Source organism: Crotalus tigris, unplaced genomic scaffold, assembly GCF_016545835.1.
Source record: "Crotalus tigris isolate CLP2741 ecotype Arizona unplaced genomic scaffold, ASM1654583v1 scf7180000018941.1685476, whole genome shotgun sequence".
In the NCBI taxonomy this organism is placed as follows: Eukaryota; Metazoa; Chordata; class Lepidosauria; order Squamata; family Viperidae; genus Crotalus; species Crotalus tigris.
The window spans coordinates 1,656,595-1,684,403 of NW_024097285.1; the positions used below are offsets into that span (position 1 = coordinate 1,656,595).

Below are 27,809 nucleotides of genomic sequence, written 5' to 3' on the forward strand. Positions count from 1 at the left end.
GAAGAAGTACCACAGTAATTAGCTTAGAAATAACACAGATATGAAATAGCAATTATAACAAAAGAAAAATAACAAAATCCCAAACCCAGTAACAGCAATAAAACATTACATAACATTGCCCAAAGTCTGACCTAAAATCAACTGGTAAGCTTCTGGGATTGATAATAGATCTAAATATCTATTCATTTCATTCCTTGGCTCAACTATTCAGTATTAGTTATTAATAGTTAATGAGTGAGTTATTGATCACTGAAAGGCTTGGTCAGGCCTTGTATGTATATCACTATAATAATTGATGTGATGGTTCAAGCACTAACAATTCTCTTGTGGATAGACATACAATTTATTATAGACATACTTCAACTGTTGTATCAGTTCTCTCATACGCATAGACAAACTTTAGTTTAAACCTTTCAGAACATAAAGTTAGCAAAACGTATGCATACTATTTTAGAACCTGAGGTATCACATAAAGTTTCATCATATAAACATTTTATTGTTAGATGCACTTTTCTTTGAACCTTAAATCATGAGATTATTGTACAGCAGGTATTTTTCACAGAACTGCCTTGGCTTTCTTTCCATTAAATCACCAGGGCACAATAAGCATTGATTGCCTATGAAAAGTCATTTTATAAATTCAATCTTTTAGTGGGAGTCACAGAGAAGAGTGATTTAAAAACCTTGCAGTCTATTTGCATGCATTTCTGAAAAAAAAAATAGGCTTAATTTTCACTTGAAAAAAATAGGTTTTTTGCTAGGTTTGTAGCACGAAGGACAAATATGTTGGAGCTATTAATGAATTACATTTTCCTCACAAAATGTGGGACTTAGTGTTGCCAGAATATAGTTTATTATTGTCTCCTGATTATTACATTAGTATCTTATAAACTGTAGGGAAAAACAATCTTTAATGATTAAATATATTCTTTAAGACTTTTTTTTCATTTCTTGGATTTTAGAAAACCTTTCTTGGTATATTTATTGTTTAGAAACTCTTTCTTGGTATATTGTTTGTTTGTTTGTTTGTTTATCTATCACATGTTAAAAAACCCATCTCCCTCACAGAGGGACTCTATTATATGATAGTGTGTTTCTTCTTGATATCTTAAATTTAGCTGTGTTAATTATTCCTTTTCTGTTTCTGAAACATGGCAAGGGTATACAGAAAAATATTCTCTGATCAAGCGCTGTAATTTGAGTATCAGTTTCTTCTTGCCATGTTTTGTACCATAGACTCTTTTCTATTGCCCCTTTAATTTTGTATCATTTAATATTCATAGATTTCAGAACTCAGTTTTTAAAAGATGATGACTTATTCTCTTCATTTTACTCTGAATAAAGCATGGGTTAGAGATCTCTTTTCCTATACTAGGAAGTAAAAATGTGGGGAAAGCTGCCCTTATATCATTGAGTAAATAATGCCTCATCATTTAGCTAATGGCTCCTTTTAGTGAGTAGAAGAGATAGCAAGAAATGCAGCTTCAGACTAAACCAATGACTATATGTGTGGCTGCTAGGTGTTAATGCAAATTCATTCTTCAGCTCATTCATCCCTACTGCTCCCATCCTTTGATTTAATTAAATGTAATTGGTTACATTGCTCTTCTCAGGCCCCTAAGGTGTTTTTTTATTGCTTACTCTTATTGATAATGCTTCAATTCAAAGTACAAAACACAGGATAAATAAGGGCTTTTTACCCTATGCTGAATTTGCAGGCGGATTATTCCTCTCAAATAGTGTTAGTTTACTGTTAAAAGGAAATGACTACTGAAGTGAAACAAACTGATTGGGTGGCAAATGTAGCCCATCTGGAAGCAAAGAATTAAGTAGGGCAAATTACCCAAGATTAGAAGAAGCAATGGAAGTTGATAAATTGATAAATGATAAATCAATTGCCAAATTGATAAATGATTGCAACCAATGCATTGACACTGGAAAAAGTTCAGTGGCAACTGACCTAGATTTCAAAACCTAGTTATAAAATTCCTTTTAGAATTCCTTATTTAAAGCATATGTCTTGTTTTTAACATGCACTTATATTAATAATTAAAGTAGCATAGGATAATTAAAAACTTTCCTTTTTAATAAAACAACAACACTGTTTGATTTAAATACCTTAGATATCAAATCTGAAATTAGCTTTAACAAAAATATTTCTCTCTATTTATGATATTCGTTATTTTATGTTGATAGTTCCTGTAAACAAGGATTTTATTCAGTCAGCCTGTTCATCCGACATTCCAATTCCGCTTTAAGCACCTATCATTTTAATAGCATTGTCCTCATTTTTACTTATTCCTTAAGGTGAATCTCCACTTAAGCTTTCATTGTTATATATAGACTTTCATTGCAACTAAGCATCTCTCTTCCTATTGTTTCATATTATTGTATATTATGCCTGCTGTGTCCATGAAGTGTGTGTGTGGGGGGGAATAGCCTCGACACAAGATTATTGGCTGAACCTTATATAGTATAAGGCAATGATCCGATTATCAGGCAATCCGCGTACTGTCCAATAGACTTTGAAGATTGCCTGCTGGGTATCTCACTGAGTTTGTTAAAGAGTCTAAGACTCACTATGTCATAAATTGTTATTATAATTCTTCCTACCAATGATTGTGCAGACAGAACACCAGTCACAGAGCAATATTAGTATTCTCAAGCTAGTATTCCCCTTATGGGAGCCTGTTCAAAAACAGGATATATATATAGCCATATACCCTTGTGGTATCACCATGTGATTCTTTACAATTTTCATAGATATTGGAAAAAAAACCTTAATCCCCATTTCAACTTGCAGTGTATTCAATAATCTGTGCTAAATTCAATAAATATAAAGAAGGTAATCCTAATTTTTATTTGCTAATATTAATTGGGGGGGGGTGCCTGACATTCTGGATTTCTGTGTTGTTTTTCTGCAAAGCAGAATCCCACTAGGTCCTAGGACAATTCTTCAATGTCCTCTTCTTCTAACACATTCTTATTTTATTGGACCAGACAGGCTTCTTGCAGAAAAATCACACAGAGCTTATTTTTTAAAGAATGTTTGAAAACTTTGATTAAACAATTCATTTTTATACCGGTATTCAAGTATACTATAATCAGCATATACACCCTGATTTACACTCATTATTTACTTTCATTTACTGAGCAGACTACTACACCTGGACGTGCCTATCCTTGAATTTCCAGAATTCCCTGACCTACTTTGTGTTATCTCTCAATGAGACCTTAGCATATTTAATTCTCCCTGAAGAATCACTCTGTTTGTTTATTTATTACTACCCATCTTCTTATTGTGACTTTTGGTGGTTAACAACAATTAAAAAATACATTCAAACAACAACATGATAGTTACACAATTGGCAGCTGGCATAAGACTATAAACAAAAGTTCAAATTCAGTATCAACATAACCATCTCATGGGCTCTGCTCTATATTCTGATCCCCATGCCAGTGACATATCTACATCTTTAAGGCCTTGTTTGGTCATTGCATCTAATGTCCAAGACCCTGCGGTATGAAAAGCTGCATTTTTTTCTCTCACACATCAATCAAGGGGATCTCATGTCTGCTCATGAATGTAAATTACAACTTTCTAATCTTTTTGCTATTGATTCCCACCTTTACCTGGACTTTGATGGCTTTCCTGGGAACTGCTACTTACTTTCATCAGGGGATTCCTGAATATTTTATCCTTCCTAGACTTCTGTACAATGTCTTTAGATGTTGCTCCCAACTCTTAGTGGGAGCATAGTGGAGAGGCAGTAGGATGAGGAAGCAGAACTAGCTTTTATCTCTGACTATTGTTACTATTTAGTGGCAATCTAACTTCAAAGTATCTTTCATTTTGTGAGGGATGGGGAGTGCCAGCTGGTTGATGCAATTGCTAAAGGGATTCCTTCTTGTCTATACAGTCACAGCAACAGCCTTTTTGGTTAAGAAATCCCTGAATCTGGTTCTTGAGTACTCCTGACACAGTTCATACCTTCTTCAAATCAGTGTATAGAATTCCTTTCTCCTTAAAGACTCACCCACTAAGATATTCTTCTTGCTTCTAGGAATATTCCACCTTCTCTCTTCCTGGATCCAAGTAGTATGTTTCTCAGTTCTGAAGTTTTTGCTTTTCTGACCTGACCTTTCTGATATACCTTCTTGATAACCCCGATTTAATCATTTTCATTAATGGTTCTAGTCACTGGGATCAAACTGGAAATTTATGAGCTGGCTATTTTGTATGTTCTCACTGTGCTGTATTCTAATGTTTTCCTTTGCCTGAGATGAGCTCTGCTCAAGCCACAGAACTTGTGGTTTTTGCTTGTACCCATGAACTAGTAGAATGTGACTATTTACATGGATGCTAAATATGCTTAATGTTTGTCATTCCTTTGGCACTGTCTGGTATGAAAGGCAGCTGCTTACTTCAACTAGAACCTCAACCTCTCATTTTCCATTTGCTTTGTTGTGCCTTCAAATTTTTCCATGAAGTGCAAATACCATCACCGTTCACAGTAATAACATAATTCCATAAACTCAGTTTCACATGCAAATGGTATGTTTTTCTTTAATTTATTAATTCATCTCTTTACTAATTACTTTTCTTCCATTCCAAGTTGCTCATGATCTTTATCAGATGATGGCATAGATATTGGCCTTCATCGCCCATTACGGATTTAGTCAAGGTTTTTATATAACATCTTTTAGTAAGTTAGAGAATGTGCAAACTAAGCTACCAGCCTTTGTAATCCTATGCCAAATTCACCGTCCCTACTGATGGTAAGGACAGTACTGGTCAACTTGGGTACTTTTTGAGCAGTATACCAGAAATGCAATCTGTACACTCCAAGAATGTACAGTTTGTGTAAATTAGCTTCTCTAGGGTTGCAACTAGGTTGCAACTAGGTTCTCTAGTTGCAAACCAACTTAAGTAAATCTACACTTAAAGGGACATATAAATATTATCAAGAACTACCATTGGAATAGTTTTCTACCTAGCAATGAGCAGTTGTAACTTGCAAGGAAGGCAGTATCTTTGGCAAACTTCAATATTTTATACATACATAATTAGTAAATAAAGATATGAGTAGAGTATATTAAAGTATTTCCTTCATTCCTACCTATGCGTAAGTAGCAATTTTACTAACTAGAGAACTTTTATAAAAAAAATTACCTGCCTTGTAAGTATTGTCATTGAAAGAGCTCAGTTTTGTTAGAGTAATTTTACATTCTATTAGTCTTTTATGAACAGGTTAAGGTGACATTTGATATTTTAATTTGTTGAGGTATTGTGTTAATGAGTGCGGTTTTAAATCTAATGCTATGGCTTATATTTATAATATAATAATTTACTGTATATTATCACATTAAATACTTTCCAGCAAGGTAGGTGCAATGCCACAGATAATGACATTTCATACTGTTAGAGAATTTTAATTTCTCTATTGGTGAAAAATAAATCAGAAGCTCTCACAGTTGACTGCATTTAGCTGATTCAAATAACTTTATATTTATATAAAAATATTTACAATACCATTCTTCTTTACAGCAACATAGCTTAATTGAAGACTTCTTACAGAGACAGACCAGAGACAAAAACCCAGAGACTGGAAATCCAGCTCCTAACTCAATACTCTTTTTGCACAGACTCAGTAGCACTTTCTTCACATTGGCTGACTGAGTTACCACATGACTCTTCCTGTTCATGAATATTCCAACACTCCTCCCTTCATGACAGAAAGAGACATCAGACCTATTGACTTAACACATTCTCCATAGTGAACAGTACCCAATGGTTTAGTCATCATGTCTGCCAAATTATCCACAGAAGAACAATGATTAAACTAATCAATTTTCCTTTTACAGCTTCCCTGACATTACAATACTTAATGTCTACATGTTTACTTCTGTTTTTCACCCTGTCACCAGTTGCCATTTTTATACAGGCAGCATTATCTTCAAATACCTTTACAGATTCTTTTACATTAATAGTTAAATCTTGCAACAACTGTACATACCATGTAACTTCAGAATACAATTCAGATAAAGCAATAAACTCTGCTTCCGCTGTTGAAATAGCAACAGTTGTTTGTTTTCTGGACTTCCATCCAATCAGAGTCCCTCCAAACAATATTATAATCCCAGAATTTGATTTCCTTGTGTTTATGTCATTTGCATAGTCACTATCGACATAACACTTTAATTTCAATTCCTCAGTAATCTGTATTTGAAGACCCAAATTTATAGTTCCCTTTAAATATCTGAGAACCCTTTTTACACTCATACAATGTAACTTGGTAGGTGCAGCAGTAAAACGACTCAAAATGCTTACTGCGCAAGCTATGTCTGGTCTGAACCACTGTGATAGATATAACAAACTCCCTATTGCTGAGTGATATATCTCTTGATCACAGGTTTCACCTTTGTCCGCACTTGTTGTTGTTGTTGTTAATTGTGAAGTTGTGTCCGACCCATCGCGACCCCATGGACAATGTTCCTCCATCTACCATCTTCTGGAGTCCATTTAAGTTCACACCTACTGCTTCAGTGACTCCATCCAGCCATCTCATTCTCTGTCGTCCCCTTCTTCTATTGCCCTCAATCTTTCCCAGCATTAGGCCCTTCTCCAGTGAGTCCTTCCTTCTCATTAGGTGGCCAAAGTATTTGAGTTTCAACTTCAGGATCTGGCCTTCTAAAGAGCAGTCGGGGGTGATCTCTTCTAGGACTGACCGGTTTGAACGCCTTGCAGTCCAAGGGACTCGCAGGAGTCTTCTCCAGCACCATAGTTCAAAGGCCTCAATTCTTTGGCGCTCAGCCTTTCTTATGGTCCAACTTTCACAGCCATACATTGCAACTGGAAAACCATGGCCTGGACTATACGCACTTTTGTTGGCAGGGTGATGTCTCTGCATTTTAGTATGTTGTCTAGATTTGCCATAGCTTTCCTCCCCAGGAGCAAGCGTCTTTTAATTTCTTGGCTGCAGTCCCCACCTGAGGTGATCTTGGAGCCCAGAAAAATAAAATCTGTCACTACCTCCATTTCTTCCCCATCTATTTGCCAGGAATTGAGAGGGCCGGATGCCATGATTTTGGTTTTCTTAATGTTGAGTTTCAAGCCAACTTTTGCACTCTCCTTCTTCAACCGCATCAAGAGGCTCTTTAGTTCCTCTTCACTTTCTGCCATTAGAGTGGTATCATCTGCATATCTTAGGTTGTTGATATTTCTCCCTGCAATCTTAATTCCAACTTTTGATTCATCTAGCCCTGCCTTTCTCATGATGTGCTCTGCATATAAGTTAAATAGGCAGGGCGACAGTATACAGCCTTGCCGGACGCCTTTTCCAATTTTGAACCAATCAGTGGTTCCGTGTCCAGTTCTCACTGTTGCTTCTTGACCTGCATATAGGTTTCTCAAGAGACAAATAAGATGGTCTGGTATTCCCATCTCTTTAAGAACTTGCCACAATTTGTTGTGATCCACACAATCAAAGGCTTTTGCATAGTCAATGAAGCAGAAGTAGATGTTTTTCTGGAACTCCCTAGCTTTCTCCATGATCCAGCGTATGTTGGCCATTTGATCTCTAGTTCCTCTGCCTCTTCGAAATCCTGCCTGTACTTCTGGTAGTTCTCGATCCACATACTGCTGGAGTCTAGCTTGTAGGATTTTAAGCATAACTTTATTAGCATGTGAAATGAGTGTAATGGTGCGATAGTTTGAACATTCTTTGGCATTGCCTTTCTTTGAAATTGGAATGTAAACTGACCTTTTCCAATCCTGTGGCCACTGTTGAGTTTTCCAAATTTGCTGGCAAATTGAGTGTAGCACTTTTACTGCATCGTCTTTTAAGATTTTGAATAGCGCAGCTGGAATACTGTCACCTCCACTAGCTTTGTTGTTGCTCAGATTTTCTAAGGCCCATTTCACTTCACATTCTAGGATGTCTGGTTTGAGGTCAGTGACCATCTCATTGTGGTTATCTGGAACGTTAAGCTCATTCTTGTATAGTTCTTCTGTGTAGTTTTGCCATCTCTTCTTAATCTCTTCTGCCTCTGTTAGGTCCCTGCCATTTTGGTCCTTTATCATGCCCATCTTTGCATGAAACGTTCCCTTCATATCTCCAATTTTCTTGAAGAGATCTCTGGTCCTCCCTATTCTGTTGTTTTCTTCTATTTCTTTGCACTGTTCATTTAAGAAGGCATTCTTATCTCTTCTAGCTATTCTCTGGAATTCTGCATTCAATTGGGTGTATCTTTCTCTTTCTCCTTTGCCTTTCGCTTCCCTTCTTTCCTCAGCTATTTGCAAAGCTTCCTCAGACAGCCATTTTGCTTTCTTGCATTTCTTTTTCTTTGGGATGGTTTTAGTTGCTACCTCTTGTACAATGTTGCGAACTTCCATCCATAGTTCTTCAGGCACTCTGTCTATCAGATCTAATTCCTTAAATCTATTTGTCACCTCTACTGTATATTCATCAGGAATATGATTTAGTTCATACCTGAGTGGCCTAGTGCTTTTCCCTACTTTTTTCAATTTAAGCCTAAATTTTGCAACGAGAAGCTCATGATCTGAGCCACAGTCAGCTCCTGGTCTTGTTTTTACTGACTGTATAGAGCTTCTCCATCTTTGGCTGCAGAGCACATAGTCAATCTGATTTCTGTGTTGACCGTCTGGTGATGTCCATGTGTAGAGCCGTCTCTTGGGTTGTTGGAAAAGAGTGTTTGTTATGACCATCGTATTCTCTTGACAAAATTCTATCAGCCTGTGCCCTGCTTCATTTTGTACTCCAAGGCCAAACTTGCCTGTTATTCCGGTTATCTTTTGGCTTCCTACCTTAGCATTCCAATTCCCCATGATGATAAGGACATCATTTTTTGGTGTTAATTCTATAAGGTGCTGTAGGGCTTCACAGAACCGGTCAATTTCATCCTCTTCAGCACCAGTGGTTGGGGCATAGATTTGGATTATTGTGATATTGAATGGTTTGCCTTGGATTCGAATTGAGATCATTCTGTCATTTTGGGGATTGTATCCCAGTATTGCTTTTCCTATTCTTTTATTGACTATGAAGGCTACTCCATTTCTTCTGAGGGATTCTTGCCCACAGTAGTATACCTGATGGTCATCTGAGTTAAATTCACCCATTCCTGTCCATTTTAGTTCGCTGATTCCTAAGATGTCGATGTTCAGTCTTGTCATCTCTTTTTTGACTACGTCTAGCTTGCCTTGATTCATAGATCTTACATTCCAGGTTCCTATGGAGAAAAAATCTTTACAGCATCGGACTTTCCTTTCACCACCAGATATATCCACAGCTGAGCGTCCTTTCGGCTTTGGCCCAGTCGCTTCATTCTTTCTGGCGCTACTAGTACTAGCCCTCTGCTCTTCCCCAGTAGCATATTGGACACCTTCCGACCTGAGGGGCTCATCTTCCAGCGTCATATCTTTTTGCCTTTTAGTACTGTCCATGGGGTTTTCATGGCAAAGATACTGGAGTGGTTTGCCATTTCCTTCTCCAGTGGATCACATTTTGTCCGCACTTAAACTATTATAAAAATCCGCACTCATGGGTGTGGGAGCAGTATTGCAATCCTTCATATTATATTTCTCCAATAACTGCTCAATTTTTCTCCTTTGACTGAGAATATAACCACCTTTTTCATTTTTCTGTATCTCTACACCAAGATAATTTTTTATTTCTCCCAAATTCTTTAATTCAAATTTCTTTCCTAATTTATCAGCAAATTCTTTGACTTGTGATGCATCCTTTGTGATGAAGCAAAGATCATCCACAAATGATAACAGTAGACAATTCCCTCCTTGTAATTGTCCAGTATATATACAATTATCAGCTTTGCAACTTTTAAATCCAAGATCCTTTAAAGCAGTATCTAAACAGATATTCCAGTTTCTGGCTGACTGCTTCAGCCCATAAATAGCCTTGTTTAATTTATATACCATGTTAGGTTTTGCAATTTCATATCCTGGTGCTTGGATCATATAAATTTCTTCCTCTAACTCAGCATTGAGGAATGCAGTTGTGATATCAAAGTGCCAGATTTTATGCTTATATGCCACTGCCAACGCCAGTGCTAATCTTATACTCTCACTTTTCACAGTTGGCGCAAATACTTCATCATAGTGCACATTCTTTAATTGTGAAAAATCTTGTGCCACTAACCTGGCCTTATACTGTATATCATTATTTGGCAATACCTTTTTCTTATATACCCACTTACAACCCACAGCTTTGGTTCCCTGTGGCAAAGTCACTGATTTAAATACTTCATGGTCTCCCATGGATTTCATCTCTTTATCCATGGCCTCCTTCCATTTTTCTTGTTCAGCTTTTGGTAATGCCAACACCTCTTTATAACTTCTTGGCTCATACCACACATTGCAAACCTTTACCTTGCTGGCAGAATACCTGTCAGGCGGAATTCCTTTATTACATCGCTCTGACCTACGTGGTATTAACTGCTCCTGTGTCTCAAGTCTTTCTGGCTTCATGTCTTGTTCAGCCTCTCCTCCCTGAACATTGACATCTTCTATAATCATTTTTCCATCATTAGATGAGTTATTGTCACTAAATAGATCACCGTCATTAAGTGAGACATACCCAGAATTTGCATTAATTCTGTCCCAATTTTGTTCTGCAAAATTAGCAGACCTTGAAATTATAATTCTCTTACTTCCATCGCTAAAGCGATATCCTTTTGACCCTGGCTCATAGCCCACAAACCTGAGCTTTCTTGCCTTTTGCTGTCCCTTTCTTCTGATTACTTTTGGAATATGTACCCATGCAGTACTTCCAAAAATTCTCAAATGTGCCAGTGATGGCTTTCTCCCATATAGAATGGCATATGGAGTATTATTAATGGAGGAACTCCACAGCCTATTAACTATATAATTGGCAGTCAATATGGCTTCTCCCCAATATGACCTGCTCATACCAGAATCCTCCAATAATGAATCTTTCATTGTTTGCAAAACACCATTCCTTCTTTCAGCTACACCATTCTCTGCTGCTGTGTAAGGATTTGTACGTCTGTGTCTTATCCCCAATTGCCCCAACCATTGTTGGAATTTAGTTGACATAAATTCAGTACCTCTGTCAGTTTGCAACTGACACACTTGTTGTCTGTACCTTCTCTCTACAAAACTTACCCACTGTTTGAACTGTTGTAGCACCTCTGTCTTATCTCTAAGCAAGTAGCAAAACGAATACCTGCTATAATCATCAACAATTACCAGTGCATATTTTCCTCCTCCCAAATTGGCTTGCATAGGTCCCACCAGATCTGCATGGACCAGCTCTATAACTCTTTTTGTTTGTCTTGTGCTACATTTACTAACTGGGAATGCCTTTGACTTCGATGCTTTGCATACTGCACAGTCCAAATATGTTTTGCATCCCTTTAAATTTAGCCCTTCTGCAAAATCTTGCATTTGCTGCAAAACTTTAAAGCTTGCATGGCCAAGTCTTCTATGCAGAAGATGAACACATGTATCATGCTCTGCAACATTCTTAAATATATGGGAACATTGAACCTTTTGTCCCTGCAATACATATAGATTATCTTCCTTTATGCCTTCTGCACAAATATTCCCATTTCTTTTGATAAGACACTTCCCATTTACAAAAATGACCTCAAAACCTTGTTTGTCTAAATTAGACACACTTAACAAATTATGTTCCATCTCAGGTACACAAAGCACATTGGTAAACTTTGATTCCAAATATGGAATTTTTACATCGCCTTTTCGAATGACTTTTGCTTTCTGGCCATTTGCCAAAGCCACAGCTTCTTGTGCTACTGGAACAAACCTGCAAAACAATTCAGAGTCATTAACAATTGTTTGACTTGCCCCACTATCTATTAGCCACTTGTCTCTGTTGTTGCTATAGCAAACTTTTGCAACACCAAAATGTTCCTTTTGCAAAGCAGTCCTTTTTGGTTGCACAAATGTCCTTTGCTGCAAACAGTTCCTTTGCAAACAGTTCCTTTACAAATGTGTGCTGGCTCCACAAATGTAGCAATTCTTTACTTGTAAAGCTCTCTGCTTGCAAAATCTCTCTTTTGTTGCAATTTGGTCTGGGTCTGATCTGCTTGTTTCTTCTCCTCTGGAGACTTGCAGTCTGGACCCCCTCCTCAGGAATTTCTCCTCCTCGTGGCTGCTTCTAAAATGGCGTTTTTCTTCTTCATTAAGGAAACATGCCTTTAAAGCCTCAAACTTTAAGTCTTGTTCTTCTTTGCACTCAAATATTGCAGAAACTGTGTCCCAGGTTTTATCTAAACTGTTCAACACCAATAAAACCTTCTGGGACTCAGGCAATTTAATTCACGTTGTTCTAAGTCCAAAAATAAACTTTGCATTTTATTTAAATGCTGTTCCACAGATTCACCTGGTTGCAAACAGGCTCTGTAAAGTTTTCTTGACAATTGCACTATATTGCATGCAGAAATATTCATGTGCACAACTCTCAACTTCAACCAAATCTCCTTTGCAGTCTTTAAATTTGCAATATTTAGAAATTGTGCATCATCTAAATTCAAGATGAGATAAGCCATTGCTCTATCATGACTTTTCTGATCAACAGCTGCAAATACTTGTGGTGGATTTTCTACAATATACCACAGCTCTTTAGCTTTCAGCAAACATTCCATTTTTGCAGCCCACACAATGTAATTCTTCTGGCCCAAACGAGGCACACAGCTTTCCTTAAATTCCATTGCAGCCATTCTGCTAATTCTGCCTTGTTCTTATACTTTCTAAACACAGGCAATTTCTTCCAGCTTTAAATTACAATGCAGTCCTTAGTAAGCTCTGGGCCCATAACCTGTTAGAGAATTTTAATTTCTCTATTGGTGAAAAATAAATCAGAAGCTCTCACTGTTGACTGCATTTAGCTGATTCAAATAACTTTATATTTATATAAAAATATTTACAATACCATTCTTCTTTACAGCAACATAGCTTAATTGAAGACTTCTTACAGAGACAGACCAGAGACAAAAACCCAGAGACTGGAAATCCAGCTCCTAACTCAATACTCTTTTTGCACAGACTCAGTAGCACTTTCTTCACATTGGCTGACTGAGTTACCACATGATTCTTCCTGTTCATGAATATTCCAATACATACTGTCATTCAAGATTAGACTTTGTTGAGTTCAGCTATTTTTAATGTTAATAAATACTTCAGTTTTACTATAATATATAATATTGATAGAGTTCTTTAATAATTATATGAGATTTAACTAATAATAATAATAGTAGTAATGATAAAGTTGGAAGAGACCTTGGAGGTCATTTAGTTCAATCCCCTGCTCAGGCAGGAAACCCTATACTATTTTGGACAAATGGCTGTCCAGTTTCTTCTTAAAAACTTCCATTGTTGGAGCATTTACCACTTCTGGAGGCAGGTTGTTCCACTGGTTAATTGTTCTAACTGTCAGGAAGTTTCTCCTTAGTTCTAGGTTAGTTCTCTCTTTGGTTAGTTTCCACCCGTTGCTTCTTGTCCTGCCTTCAGATGCTTTGGAAAATAGCTTGACTCTCTCTTCTTTGTGGCAGCCCCTGAGATATTGGAACACTATTATCATGTCCCCCCTCATCCTTCTCTTCGTTAAACTAGACATGCCCAATTCCAGCAACCGTTCCTTATATGCTTTGGCCTCCAGTCCCCTAATCATCTTTGTTGCTCTTCTCTGTACTCTTTCTAGAGTCTCAACATCCTTTGTACATCGTGGTGACCAAAACTGGATGTAGTATTCCAAGTGTGGCCTTACCAAGGCATTAAAAAGTGGTATTAACACTTCACGTGATCTTGATTCTATCCCTCTGTTAATGCATAATACTAATACTCTATTGGCTTTTTTGGCAGCGGCAGCACACTGCTGGCTCATATCTAAGTGATTGTCCACTAGGACTCCAAGATCCCTCTCACAGTTGCTACTATTGAGCAAGGTACCACCTATACTATACCTGTACATTTGGTTTTTCTTGCCTAAATGTAGAACTTTACTTTTTTCAGCGTTGAATTTCATTTTGTTAGATAGCGCCCAGTGTTCCACTTTGTTCGGATCCTCCTGTATCTTAAGCCTATCTTCTGGAGTGTTGGCTATTCCTGCCAGCTTGGTGTCGTCTGCAAATTTGATGAGTTCCCCGTCTATCCCCTCGTCCAAGTCTTTGATGAAGATGTTGAAAAGCACTTGGTCTAGAACAGAACCCTGGGGCACCCCACTCTAAATACTGCATTTTTAAAAATGACTTCAGCAATCCACTTTTCTTTGGATTCAAAACCTCTTCTTTCTCATCAGTAATGGAAGTACAGGAGGTAAATCAATGCCTGCATGATCTTGTGTACCTGTGTAGCAGAGGTTGATAAAGCATGTTGTAGGTTGAAAAAATACTGTTGTTAAACCCACAGTATACAGGGTTTTTTCCATATCTCAAGGATATATGCAAGATACATTAGTGAAATGATTTAGAGTGAAATATTTTATTAAATTGGAAAGTTTTCTTTCATCTTTTGATTTACTAATATATGCATGTAATAAATAATTTGGCAACATTAAGGACAGTACCGTATATGCCGGTGTATTAGGCGACTCGGCGTATAAGACGACCCCTGTCTTTATCGCCGAGTCGCCTTCCTAGAACGTCATCTTATATGCCGGAAACTACCAGTATTTCCGGCGTATAAGATGACTCGGCGTATAAGACGACCCCTGTCTTTGGCGCCGAGTTTAGCGCTTCCGGAAGTCGTCTTATACGCCAGCATATACGGTATTCATAATACGGTTAAAATATAAAAAGGCAATAAAAGCAATGTAAGCTTGGAGAGCTTTCATTATATGGTACTGAAAAAAATAACTTTACAACTTATACAAGTGCCTATATTTATGATCTTTGCAGTGTCTCTTATTCACATGATTGTCATTTCATTTAGTTTGTGTTGTCCTGTGCCTGATATGTTACTTTTCTTTTCTATTTTTCAGAGTGGACAGATTAGAGAGTAAGGGATTAGAAGATACCAAACAGGTACACAATGGGCAATACTCATCGAAAGAAATGCAATGGCATTTGTAGTCCTGAGTGTTCTCAGGGCTGTGATTCACTCTGCAAACAGCCTCTGTATTCCCCATTTTGTTGCTTGCTGTCTTGTAATCCCTTCCTTTTCAGTCTCTCCATTCTATAAGAGGGGGAAGGAAAAAACAGGTCAGATAGAGGAGAAATTGTCCATAGAAAATAGTTTCCCTCCTTTTTTTCTTTCTTCACAGAGCAGAAAGATTGGAGAGGAAAGGATTACAAGATGGAAGTGGAACGACTGAAGAGGAAGGGATTACAAGCATGCTTAAGACTGTTAGGCCTACTACATTACTTTCAATGAATGTTCCCCATTGTGTTCCTGCTTATTCTCTTTTTCTCTAAGGAATGTAAATACAAATATTAATTTCCTTCTTGCTAATTACCCCAGCACTAGGGTGAGCATTCCAAAGGGTGGGAAGAAGATCCAGATAGGCATGAGCAGTGGTCTGAAATGAACAGGATGGAATTTCACAAGGTGAACTGTATAATTCTGCATGTCAGTGGAAAAAAACTAGTACTAGTATAAAAAAAAGTACTAGTATAAGATGGAAGAAATATGGTTTCTCATAAAAGCATCTGGATATCACTGTTGACTACAGTATGAACCAGAAGCTGCTAAAAACATAAGTGCTTTCTTGGGGTACATTAACAAGAGTATAAGTCCAAATCAAGGGAATTAATAAGTAACTGCACTATAATTCTGTCCTGGTCAGACCTAACTTAGAATATTGTGATAAAAGTGACAAATTGGAAACAGTTCAGAGGATGGTGAGGATCTGGAAACCAAACCTAATAAATATAAGGACCAGTTAAAAGATATCAGTATGTTTAGTTTATAGAAGAGAAGGGAATTAAAATAGCAATCTTCAGTTGCCTGATAAAAGTTATTAGATATTTTTATTTATTTCTCTAGATCAGCCGTATCAAACTCAGTTTCACTGAGGGCTGAATCAGCATTGTGGTGCCCTCAGGGGGGCTGGGTGGGCGAGGCCCACTGGGTGGGTGTGGCTACAGTGGTCACATCTGACTGGGTGGGTGTGGCCAGGGTGGGCATGGCCACCTCAATGTTGCTTGGGGGGATGCTGTGGGAGCCAGGCAGGGTTGGGGGAGATCCAAGGAATCTCTGGTAGGTGGGGTGGTGGACAGGAGGCTCTTCCTGTGGGATGAGGTGAGGTGAGGTAGGGGGCATGGCAGGGGTGCCGTTGCCATGGAACTAGGCAAGGTGAGGCAGGGGCCGGGGCGACTATTGCCTGATACCATCGGTCCCTGCACACAGAGGCCAGTGAGCATATGGGGCTGACAGTGTCTGTCAGCAGCCAGAGCCTGGTGGTCCCTCAACCAGCACACTCTGAAGCTCTGTAGCCTGCTACGAATATCGAGCTAACCCTCCAGCAGCAGACGGAGGAGGGTAGGGGTGAGGCATGTGATGCAGACCCATCCCATCTGTTTTTGCTTGCAGTTGGAGAGCAGCTCACTGCTGGTCATCTCCTTGGCCCCTTTGCAGATCTTGCCCTTGGCCCGTGTATAGAGCCTGTTCCCCTCACGCACCCGACACACCTTGGCCCTACCTTGGGCTGCTGCCACCAGTAGCTCGTGCAGGTCCATTAGGCTGCCACTGCCACCTGGAGCGGCAGGCCCACCCAGCACAAAGGAGGCAAAGTGGCTGGCTAGGAAGCTCAAGTAGAGATGGTAGAGCAAGCCCACGCCCAGCAAGCAAAAGGCCACCCCGAAAGCCGGGTCCCCATTGGCACCATAACCACCCAGTCCCAGGCAGGAATGTGTGCCTCCCCCCATCACTGTTGGGCCTGGGTGGCCATGGCACCAATGGGGATCCGGCTTTTCCTACTCGGGGTAGCCTTTTGCCTGCTGGCTCTGGGCGGTGCTCTACCACCTCTACTTGGGGCTTTCTAGCCGACCTCTTTGCCTCCTTTGTGCTGGGCAGGCCTGCAGCTCTGGGCAGCAGCCTAATAGATCTGCGCGAGCGGCTGATAGCCGCGACTATGGTGGGTACTGAGGTGCATGAGGGGAATGTGCTCCACTTGTGGGCCGAAGGCAAGACCTGCAAGGCGGCTGAAGAGATGACCAGTAGTGACGTGATCTCCAACTAAAAAGAGATGGGACGGAGTAGGCATGCCTGGTGCCCCCCGACTCTGCGTGCTGCCGTTGCTGCCACAACGCTGCTGCTGGAGGGCCAGCCCGGTATTCACAGTGGGCTAGGCAGCCCCTGCTGCTGGACGCTGTCAGCCCCCGCGTGCTCACCGCCTCCTGTGCGCGCACCCTTGGGCCAGGGTGGCGAGGGCCAGTCCCTCACCATCTCCTGGGCATCCCTGTGGGTCAAATATCGGTCAATTGTGGGCCGGATCCAGCCTGTGGGCTTTGTGTTTGACATTTCTGCTCTAGATGACAGGACCAGAATGAATTGTTAAAACCTGTAATAAAGCTGAGTTTGGCTAGAGTGTAGAAAGATGCCACAAATGAAGTGGTAATTCTTTGCTGGTTTTCAGACAAAGGCTGAATGATCTGCTGAAACCGGCACTAAATATGGAAGTACCTGGATATTCTCCATGGTCCCTTTTAATTCTATGATTCTAAAATTCTGAATATCAGAATTGGACCTTATTCCTCATTTATCTAAATGCAACATTTTTTGCATGAGTTTGTAGCAAACGTGTTTTTTTAAAATTTGTAAATACTATGGAAAACAAATTTTATCTAAAATTAGATAAAATAAATAATTCACTACTTTAACTTAATGTAACATTTTTCAAAATGAAAATATTCTACATGTCTATTGGAACATATTATATGTGTTAAAAAAGCAAGGTTCCTGATATTTATAAAATCAAATATTGAAGGACAATGGAGATTATATATAAATATATTGTTCTTGCTTTCTTTAGAAATGTTTAATAATCAGAAAACAGTGATGCTTAAAACTGAAGTTTCTTTAAAAAAACCTAAGTGCATGTATTAGTCCTTTATGTAAATGAATTATAATATATCCCCATCTTTAAACAATCTAATAAAGCAGATTATAATATAATTGTTAACTGATGAATGAAGTAGCCAGATCTTGGGAAGATAAAGAACCTTTCTTCTGTCCCTAGAAACATTTGTCTTTGTAGCAAAGAGGAGATGGGGGAAGTATTTTCCATCAAAATCTATCTTTTATCGTAACACCTTTTCTACAAAGAGTGCCTGGGTGTTGTGATTCTTCCAGGTGAAGAAGTTCCATCTGGATAGTTAGTTATACTGCCACTTTCTGTTCCTGAATAGGGACAAAATTATCCTCACCTAAAATCAGATTGGAGCTAACCACAAAATCCTCTTTCTCTAAAATAAGCTTTTCAGTAAATGACTTTAGTTTCTTCCTTTTTATCAAGACAGCCAGATCATTGGTTTTGGCGTCTGTGGTACTTGATTATAAACCCAACATTGGAGTAATCAAGAAACAATTTTTTTCCCAACAATTTTATTGGTTTTTCCATTTTTGCACCAAGAAGCTTAAGAACCAACGTGGAGATAGGGTAATCAGTTGAATTCAATAACATCATAAATATATGGCTCAAATAATACTCCTTAAAATTTCCCTCTCTATCAATTAACATAATATAGTCAAATTAAAACATTTCTAAATAAAATTCATTCGTTAATACATTCCTAAATAAAAATTCCATTAATCAATAAAAGTTATCAGCAACCCATTACCTATGTAAATCAAAATCCTGTTTTCAGATATTATTAATTTCCAAATACCATATCCAACTTAGCTTTAAACAGACATATTATTTACCATTTGGATGTCCCTAACTTCTCTTATTTAAACATATTATTTCCATCATTACATTTTTACATTTCTTAACTATATTCTGTTTCTTATTCAGTAATTCTTCATTTGTTAATTTCATTTCTTCCATTATTGCAATCTTTTTCTCATTATACCTCCACAAATTAATTATCATGCCTAATAATAAAAACAACATAAGAAAAATAGAAAAAATAGTAAAAAAAGACAGAAACAGACCAATAGGAAGAAAGAGAAAAGAAGGAAAATCTATTATTCCAAAGAGTGTATTCTTACTATATTTCAATACTAAATTCTAAATCTTATCCTAATAACACATCTTAAAAATCCAAATCCAAATCAATCCACATTTCTATGAAGCCTTTGCAACTCATAACTGTAATCTTAAATTCCATATTTATATCTTATTCTAGCTTTCTTTCTATTCCAAACAGGTGTCCATAATAAAGACTCTAGATCCGCAAATAGATCTCCTTTTATCTCTAGCCGGAATATGTAAACCAAAGGAAAGTCTCCCAGTGTCCATTTTAATAGGCTAGTAACAAAGTTGTAGTGATTCTTGATAGCTCGTAATTGGACCTCAATCCCCATCCTTTTTGAAGTAGCATATAGTTGATTGCAGTCACTTCTGAATCATCCAAAATCTGAATGGATTGTATATAAGATGATGTATAATCCTCTTTAGTGTTATTTTGTTCTTCTTCTGTTGATTTTTTATCTGTCAAGAAATCAATTGAATTCTGCACATCAGCTTGCCCTTCTGGGGTAACATTCTTAGTTTCTGTGCTAAAAATCATTTGTTCATTAGCATCAAAAAAATTTTCCAATGTAGGTTGATAATCCAGATGTGGATTTAATTCCTCCATCTCAGTGAGTTGTAAGCAAAGTTCAGAACAGGTCTTTTGGGTATATATCCCTTCTACTGTTTCTTGGCCTGCAAGGTGCTCGCTTACACCTTGTGCTTTAATTTGTTGTTGAAAAATAATCTCTTTTGTACAGGCAACTATTAGCTCAGTATTTTCAAGAATTTTATCCAATATATACTTGTAATTAATGTCTAGGCAGGGTTCCTACATTTCAGTAATGTTTAGTGCCATTATTCTTTTGGTGGAGGCTGTATTTACTAACAATCAATCAACATCCGCCTCCACCCAGCTGTACAGCTTCTTTATCTTTTCCTTTTTGTGATAATTTGAAGGTCAAAGTCAAACTCAGAGTCCAAGAAAAGGAAATAACAATTGCAGTTGATAAAGATGTCCCCAGAGGGTTATCCAAAGTTATTCAGTCTTTCCAAACCCCCAGTAAAAATAATTTTGTTCCTCTTTTCCTTTTTCCTTCTTCACTTTAATTAAGAAAAATAGTGAAAAGTAAAAGAAAGCAATATTCTCCAAATAACTAGCATATTAAGTCTCTATATCGGAATTTTGGGACCCCCAGATGTCTAAAAATAAAATCAACCATTAAAAAGTAGAAATTAATTTTTCTTTTGTTCCAAGGCTTTTCTTCCCCCATCAACAACATCGCTTTAATAAAATAGGGAAATAGTTCCAAAAAAGCTTTTCACAGGAGTAAATAGGAAAAGTAGAGGCAAGGAAAGGTCTCACCAAATCTTCCACGGTGGTTCTATTCGCTTAGATGTTCTTGTGGCTTACGGTTGGTGCAGCTAAGTGATCAGCCATTTTACTGACTGATCTTTACTCTGTCAGACCAAAGGAGCTTACTCGGACTGCAGAAGATGCTGCCGCCCTTCTGCAGTCAACGAGGGGCCTCCTCAGCGGTAGTCGCCCCTCCAGGACGACTTTCGACTCGATCAAGGGTCTACCAGCGGAGGAAACTTGGCCGGCGAAGAGAGGAGCCTCTGCGCACGACCGCAGCACCGTGACCCAGAACCAGAAGCTTAGAAACAAATTATTTTTAAGACAACAAAAGCAACAAAGTAAGGATTGGAGAAAATAGTGCAACTGTTATAGTTTATATGACGCTGACATATGCAAACCAAAGCTAGAGCTAAATACTCTGTAAACAATTTGAATAACAGTCAACAAGACAGAAATTTAGAGCAGATTTAAAATACTCGAAATCAATCAAACAGTTCCAAATAAAGGAATCCTCACAGTACTAAATAAATGTTCCTTACCAACTTTACATCATAGGTTCTAGTATTCACCATACCATTTACAGTTAGGGCCTTGTATCCACTAACACAGATTTATTTATATAACTCCAATATGACCAATATCTTATTTATTTATTTATTTATTTATTTATTTATTTATTTATTTATTTATTTGTTTATTTATTTGCTTGCTTGCTTGCTTGCTTGCTTGCTTGCTTGCTTGCTGCCCATTGTAACTCTGGGCAGATTAATCGGCTGCACTGAAAGCTGGTTATTTAGCATAGCAGACAGATGGAGGAGATGCTGGGAACAACGTGTTTGTTTCCTAGTTATGTGCTTTCTGATCATTGTGATTCCTGCTTCGCTTTGGATTGACATCCTGCCTTGATTTGGATTGTGCCTTGGAAACTCTGGACTTTTGTTGTCTCATGAATTCTCTTGTATTGTGGATTTAAATTTGTCTGGTGGATTTATTTTGATTGAGAAATTTTCAAGTGCCTTGTGGACTCTTTGGTCAGTGCTCTGTAGACTAGCATTGGTCTGCTCATGGCTGGACTTAACTGGGACAGTTCTGGGTTTTTTGGTGAAGGGAATTATTGGGGAATATTAATAAACTTACTAAAACACAGTTATGTGTGTGTGAGAGTGAGCGGGACAGTACAGTAGCTCAAATTTTACTGATTTTAAGTAGTTAGCTATGGAGAAAATATAACAATGTGAAAAATTAATAATCAGTGTGAAAACCTAATAACTAAATGCTTGGTTGCAATTGTTGCAGCTAAAAGTAGTACAATTAGTTACTGAATATAAGAGAATGTGTGCTTTTTTTGACCTGTGGATGAATTCATTTATGGAATAGATGAAAGTAGCACCAAATTGAGTTGTTGATTTATTCAAACTGTCTCCATATATTATTGTCCCATATGAGTCTTTTGCTAAAATTCAGTGGTAAAGATACATAAAATTAATAGAATTCAAAAGGGGGCAGTTTTTCACAGAAATATACATACTGAATATTTCAGTCCTTGAAAAAGTAATTATTAAATAATTAAATTTGTAGATTCATTTGAGTAAACAAGATAGAATATTAAAATATGAATCAAAGACAGAATTGAATAGATTATAATTTATTTTCCACAAGAACCTAGTAATAAATTTAAATTGAGAAAGTTTCCTAGGAATTTTTTAAAAAACAAAACAGTCTCCATGCTGTTTAAAACTGTGGAGCTTAAATTATTAGAGCTAGAATTATTAGAGCTTAAACAATGCAATTATTACATAATTATTACTAGAACACGATAGCATTATCTGACTTTTTCTAGTTTAAAGAAAAATCAAAGCACCAAACCAATATGTTAAAATGAGATAAGTAATAGATATTGCTGTTATACCTACAAAACTAAGTTCTTACATTTTACCTCAGCACTATAATTTTAAATAAGGAAAGGTTCAACACATTTTGAAAAATGAAAAAATGCCATTAATAATTGGGAGCCAAATAAAACAGTTATCTGAACAATAGAATATAATCATCCAAGTTATAGAATTTTGAGGAATTCATAGCAAAAAGTGATAAATGGGTTTTAGCATTAAGAGAAATGATAACAATTTGTCAGATAATTTTTTTTAAAAAGGCACCTCCCGATATATTCAAAATAATTATTCTGGCTTTATAGTAAATAAATGAGTTAAATAACTGTTTTCATAAATAATTGTTTTATTTACTTTTAAATAGACAATACCAAAGAAATGAAATATTTACAAATCTTTTGCTTGTTAAAAACCTTATTTTATGCAGAATTTCAAAATGTATTCATAATTCAAACATATTTTATTTAACATAATCTTTTCCATAATCCTTGAATGATGAAAAATACCTGTGTATCTTCTTTCTTCCTGGTGAGAGCAATATATCAATGCTTTTTCCTCTACAATAATCTTTAAAGGTTGCATCCCAGAATAAGAAATGTTTGTGTGCTATTATCCTAGTTTTTCTTTGATTCTGGACTATATTTGTCTGTTTGATTATGCTTCACCCGCTGTTTAAAAATGTTCTTCCCAACATTAGCAAATTTAAAACTGTGTTTAGCTGAGTTGTCTAGCAAATCGTTCTAGGCTAGAGGAAAAAAAAAGACCTATAATGGCTTTTAAAGAAACTATTGAGACCTGTGATAAGCTGGTGTGATGGTGGTGTACTCAATTGGCATGAATACCTTAGTTTTAGATGGGTCAGCTTTAGGGGTCAAGTTGTGAAGAGAAAAGGCATCACACACACTTCATCAACACTGTGGAATGAGAGGCCAGTGCATTTACTGAGCAATAGATTTCCAGTGAGCATATAAACTAATTGGTGGATGAACATGCCCCAGGAGCAATGATTTTAAGGTCATGGCAGGCTCAGTGAATTGTGCTGACTTACACTTGTGCCTCACTGATAGCTGATCTTACCAATGAGCAGTTTAGAGGCATTCAAGCCTGAATGTTCTTCCATGCGCCTTGAATGGCATGTCAGTGGTCACTGTTTCTGACATCTTTTATATTTGTCCAGTCAGCTCTAAATCTTTAGCTTGGGCTCTAGCATATTCAGAAAAGAAAAGAGTGAAGCAATTATTTTTCAGTCATTGAGTTCTGAAGTTCTTTGTGTTAATTATTCCAAATAGAGCTAGTTCATCAACAAACTAGAAATGTTAAAATGAAGAAAAGGGGAAATTGAATGTATACATGTTAATAATAAATAGTATTCTGATTGTAGGGTTGCTTTCCTCTTATTTAAATTTCATGCTAAAAGGAACCTCAGCTTTGAGGATGATTTAAATATACCATAAAGCTATGTAGAAATAGATCATTTAGTATTCTGTCTGCCCTATGCTTTACATAACTATCCATTGCACTTGTATATGCAGACTTAACACAGATTCTTTTATACTGAAGCTGTTTATATAATCGAAAATATATTGAACCCATGCCCTCTCATTGTTAAGATATTTTGGGGTATATCAGGTTTCAACTGCATATATAAAAGTGTATATATTTATATACACTATGTTGCTTAATCCAGATCATTTCATCTGGAAGTATTAAGTGTTACTATCCCAGAACCTGGCAATCAAGATAAAATCTTTTTGGGATGAGTTGTACTCCAAAAGAATATCTTTGTAAATTGGAAATGCTTCTTGACCCCAACATGTCTCTGTCTTCAGAGATAACTAAAATTATAATGAAAATTGTGAGGAAATGTCCAGAAATTTTGTGAATATTTTCCACTAAAAGTAGATCAGGATATTGTTGTACTTCATAAATTATTTCCTTATTACTTGTTTTGTGTAATACCAGCAACTGATTTAATAAATGATAAGTTCATTATTTTAGTAGAAGAAAATTAAACATCTAATTTAAATCAGTGGATCTTGACTCTTAGTGACCATAAAGACAGTTCATCTCATATGAATCATCAGTTATTTTATTTTGTCAATCCATCCATCATTGTGTTAAAATACAGGAATGGTTTATCATTTCAACAATATAAAGCCATATTTTTGCCATTGTTAACTGGAGTGAACATCTGCTTCCAGCATCTTTATATAGCTGCTGTATGATAAAGATATTTGCTTGCTTTAGCTGGGCAGCTGGGATGACCTTCATGTTTGAGTAACTCCGCTGGGTGTACCTACTCTTGAGATACACTCTGAACATTCTTCACTCATGCCTCCTAGGAACACCTCCCTGCCATGATGAGGTAGCAAAGCAGGATCTTAGGGAGGCAATGGACCCTAACAGTTATTATAGTATTTTAAATGGTTATTTGGGGCAAAAAATAAGAATAAAACACAGTGATTGATCAAGCTTGTTTTAATCCTGAATTTCCCATTACGTTCAAACCTATGACTATCACTCAGTTTATATCAGTTTTTAGATAGTTCTAGCTTTATTTTTTTCCAAACAAGTAATGATTAACATAAAATAGTTTAAAAACACAATTATTTGTCTGAACATTGAATGTTCTTGAATTCATGGCCAGACAGAAGATGATGGGCATCTGAGATTCACTATTGCTCATTTTTGCCATGTATAAATAAGATTTAGTATAGTCCTTGAACCTAACTATTTGATTAAAATTCTAATAAGAACATGATCACTCTTTTTAAAAAAGTAACATGTAACCACAGAAAATAAGATAAATTTATTATTAGCATTTACTTCTGTTCTACATACAAGGACACTATATAGAGGTTAAGATTATTTTGGAAGGAAGTGTTTCCTTCTGTATGTTGTGTCATGGAAACTGATTGTGTATAGAGTGTATGAAGATTATTTATGATTTGTCAGATCCATCATGGGGTGGGTGTGATTTTTACTGTGGGATTAAGTGTTCAAAATAGCTGAGCTTTTTGAAAGATAGTTCTTGACTTTCAGTTAATATTCTCAAGATAGAAGTGTAAATTACTTCTTTATACTACAGTGTTAAAAGTTCCTCTATCCACTTGGTGCTGTGACTAACACACCTTATACAATTTATCATCCCATCTTTTTATTCTATCAAAGCAGCACATAGACCGCTAATCCATTAGAAATCCCTGTCCTTATCAGATACTCATGAATGCTTATGCTATAGGGCACAAAGATCATTTTACTTTTATAGATTGCAGGCTATTGGGAGGAAAATGCTTTTCTATTTTCAGATATTCTCCTGGTTTCATAGAAGTTGCATCACTCTTTTTTTCTTCTGGGTTTCCTTTTATGGAAAACAAAAACATTCTTTTTTTCAAAAAAGAGGACTATGTCCTTGCAGCTGTGTATTCTGGTATTTTTTTCAGTGTAATCTCTACCTGTCTCTTCCCCTTTTGTACTTTATTTAGAAGCAATGTAGTTAAATTTCATTAATAGATAATACAAGAAAATATATTTCCCTATCTTTTCCTTTTTATATTAATTTTATTAAAAGCTATAATTTAAAATATAAGAAGAAATATAAACTAAAAACATACTAAAAAGGAAAAATAGTGCAGAAATGAAAAAAATAGAAAGAAAGCCAGAAAAGAAGGGGGGAGAAGAAGAAAAAGAAACTCAGTGCTGTGAAACTTGTTGATCCAAAGGTTCCTAATAGCTGAAAAACAATTAACAAGCAATGTCCAAAAGTGATTAAAAAGTATGCAAACCCAATGTCTTAAAGTCACTAATGTGGACTGAGCAAAATTGTCTATTCCCTTACCTTACAGATATTTAAGCCTGCTGAAGATTGCTCTTAAGTGGCCTCCTCATGAGTAACAACTCTGTGAAGCACTTGTGAACAATCTCAAGTCCTCTCCTTATTTGGAGAAGAACTATGAAGAGCTGGTCTGCTCGCCAGCCCATCATTCTGCCAAAGTTATTGGCTCTTCTCAGTTCGCCGTTTCTTAGCCAGAAGTTAGATAGAAAACTTCTGCGTATTTCCCTGTCTTTGCTAATGCTTTTTTCAGTGTATTTTTATGGTATTGGTATTAGTTGTGTATAAGAGGTCTGAGCACATATTAATGCTTCCTTCAGGAATAAAAGTTGCATAAACTTTGTTGGAAATTAAAAGGTCATCTCATCTGCCTCCTTTCCTACCATCAAAGAACAAGAATTCTCTCAGATAAAGAAGACGCCAGTTCCCCTCATAATAAATCCAAACATATGGAGGAATCTACATATTGGAGGGCAAGGGTGATCTTCCTTTCTGGATTTTACATGTACCTCAGAGACAAAGCCCGGGGCAGGAGTACCTCAATCTCCACAGGAAGGATACACTAAAAACAGCACATACACAAACCATACCCTCAAGCCCACACCACAGATAAAAAGTCTCTGGACCCAATTTTCTCTGTAGTCTACCCCTAAAACAAATCTCTTTATTCTTGGGAATAAATGGATCTCCTTTCTCACAGTATGTCTGGATTTTTTTTTTATTTGTTCTTGTCACTCTGGTTCGTGGAACCCCCAAATTCTTCTTCTAACAATTTAATCATAAATACTTCTCTGGGCATCTTGCATTGTGTCAGGTTCAACTGTTAAGCTAACAGATCAAACAATATATTGGATATCATGTCTTGCTATAAAAGTTGTCAGAAAAATATATCACATCTGATTGTGAATTTCTTTGCTGCTTTTATAGTAATTACAATACTGCCTTGTTTATAAGTTTAGAAGACTTGGTGTATCATATTTTTTTCCCAAACCCAGTTATTGAAATATATTTATATATATATCTCATTCAACCCTTTTGCCATTATATATTTATTTTGTTCTTCTAAGATTAGTTCAGTGTAGTTTATATGAATTACACAATAATTGTATTATTGTTGTATTATTGTGGAAAGCTCCTTAAAGAAGCAATTCTATGAGTTAATCCTTGACTTATGACTACAATTGGAACAGAATTTTCATTGCTAAATAATGAAGCTCTTAAGGGAGTCACACCTTTCTGCCAAGCTTGTTTGTCATTAAACAAACTGCATTACGTAAATCCAGCTTCCTTATTGACTACACTTATCAAAACCCCGGGAAGATCTCAAATAGTGATCACATGACACTGGGGCACTCAATGCCAATTGCCAAATGTCCAAATTTTGACCAAGAAATGCTACAAGGGTTGTAAGTATGAGGACTGTTCATAAATCACTTTTTTTCAGTGCCATCATGACTTCACACAATTATTAAACAAATAGTCGTAGGTCAAGGATTACCTATACAATTTTATACTGGAACAAATCCTACTGAATTCCATGAGAATTTCTTCTCTATAAATCTCATAAAATATCAGAAGTCACATTATTCTAAGTATGT

General features: G+C 36.9%; 1 long non-coding RNA gene across 1 annotated transcript in view; it reads right to left on the bottom strand.

The window, feature by feature from the left end:
• Positions 1-27,019, bottom strand: part of LOC120314530 — a 28,324-nt gene extending 1,305 nt beyond the window's left edge. Inside the window, exon 1 of the long non-coding RNA XR_005558469.1 lies at positions 26,218-27,019. This is a non-coding gene — a long non-coding RNA (uncharacterized LOC120314530). The remainder of the gene's footprint in view (positions 1-26,217) is intronic.
• Between the last annotated feature and the right edge of the window lie 790 nt (positions 27,020-27,809).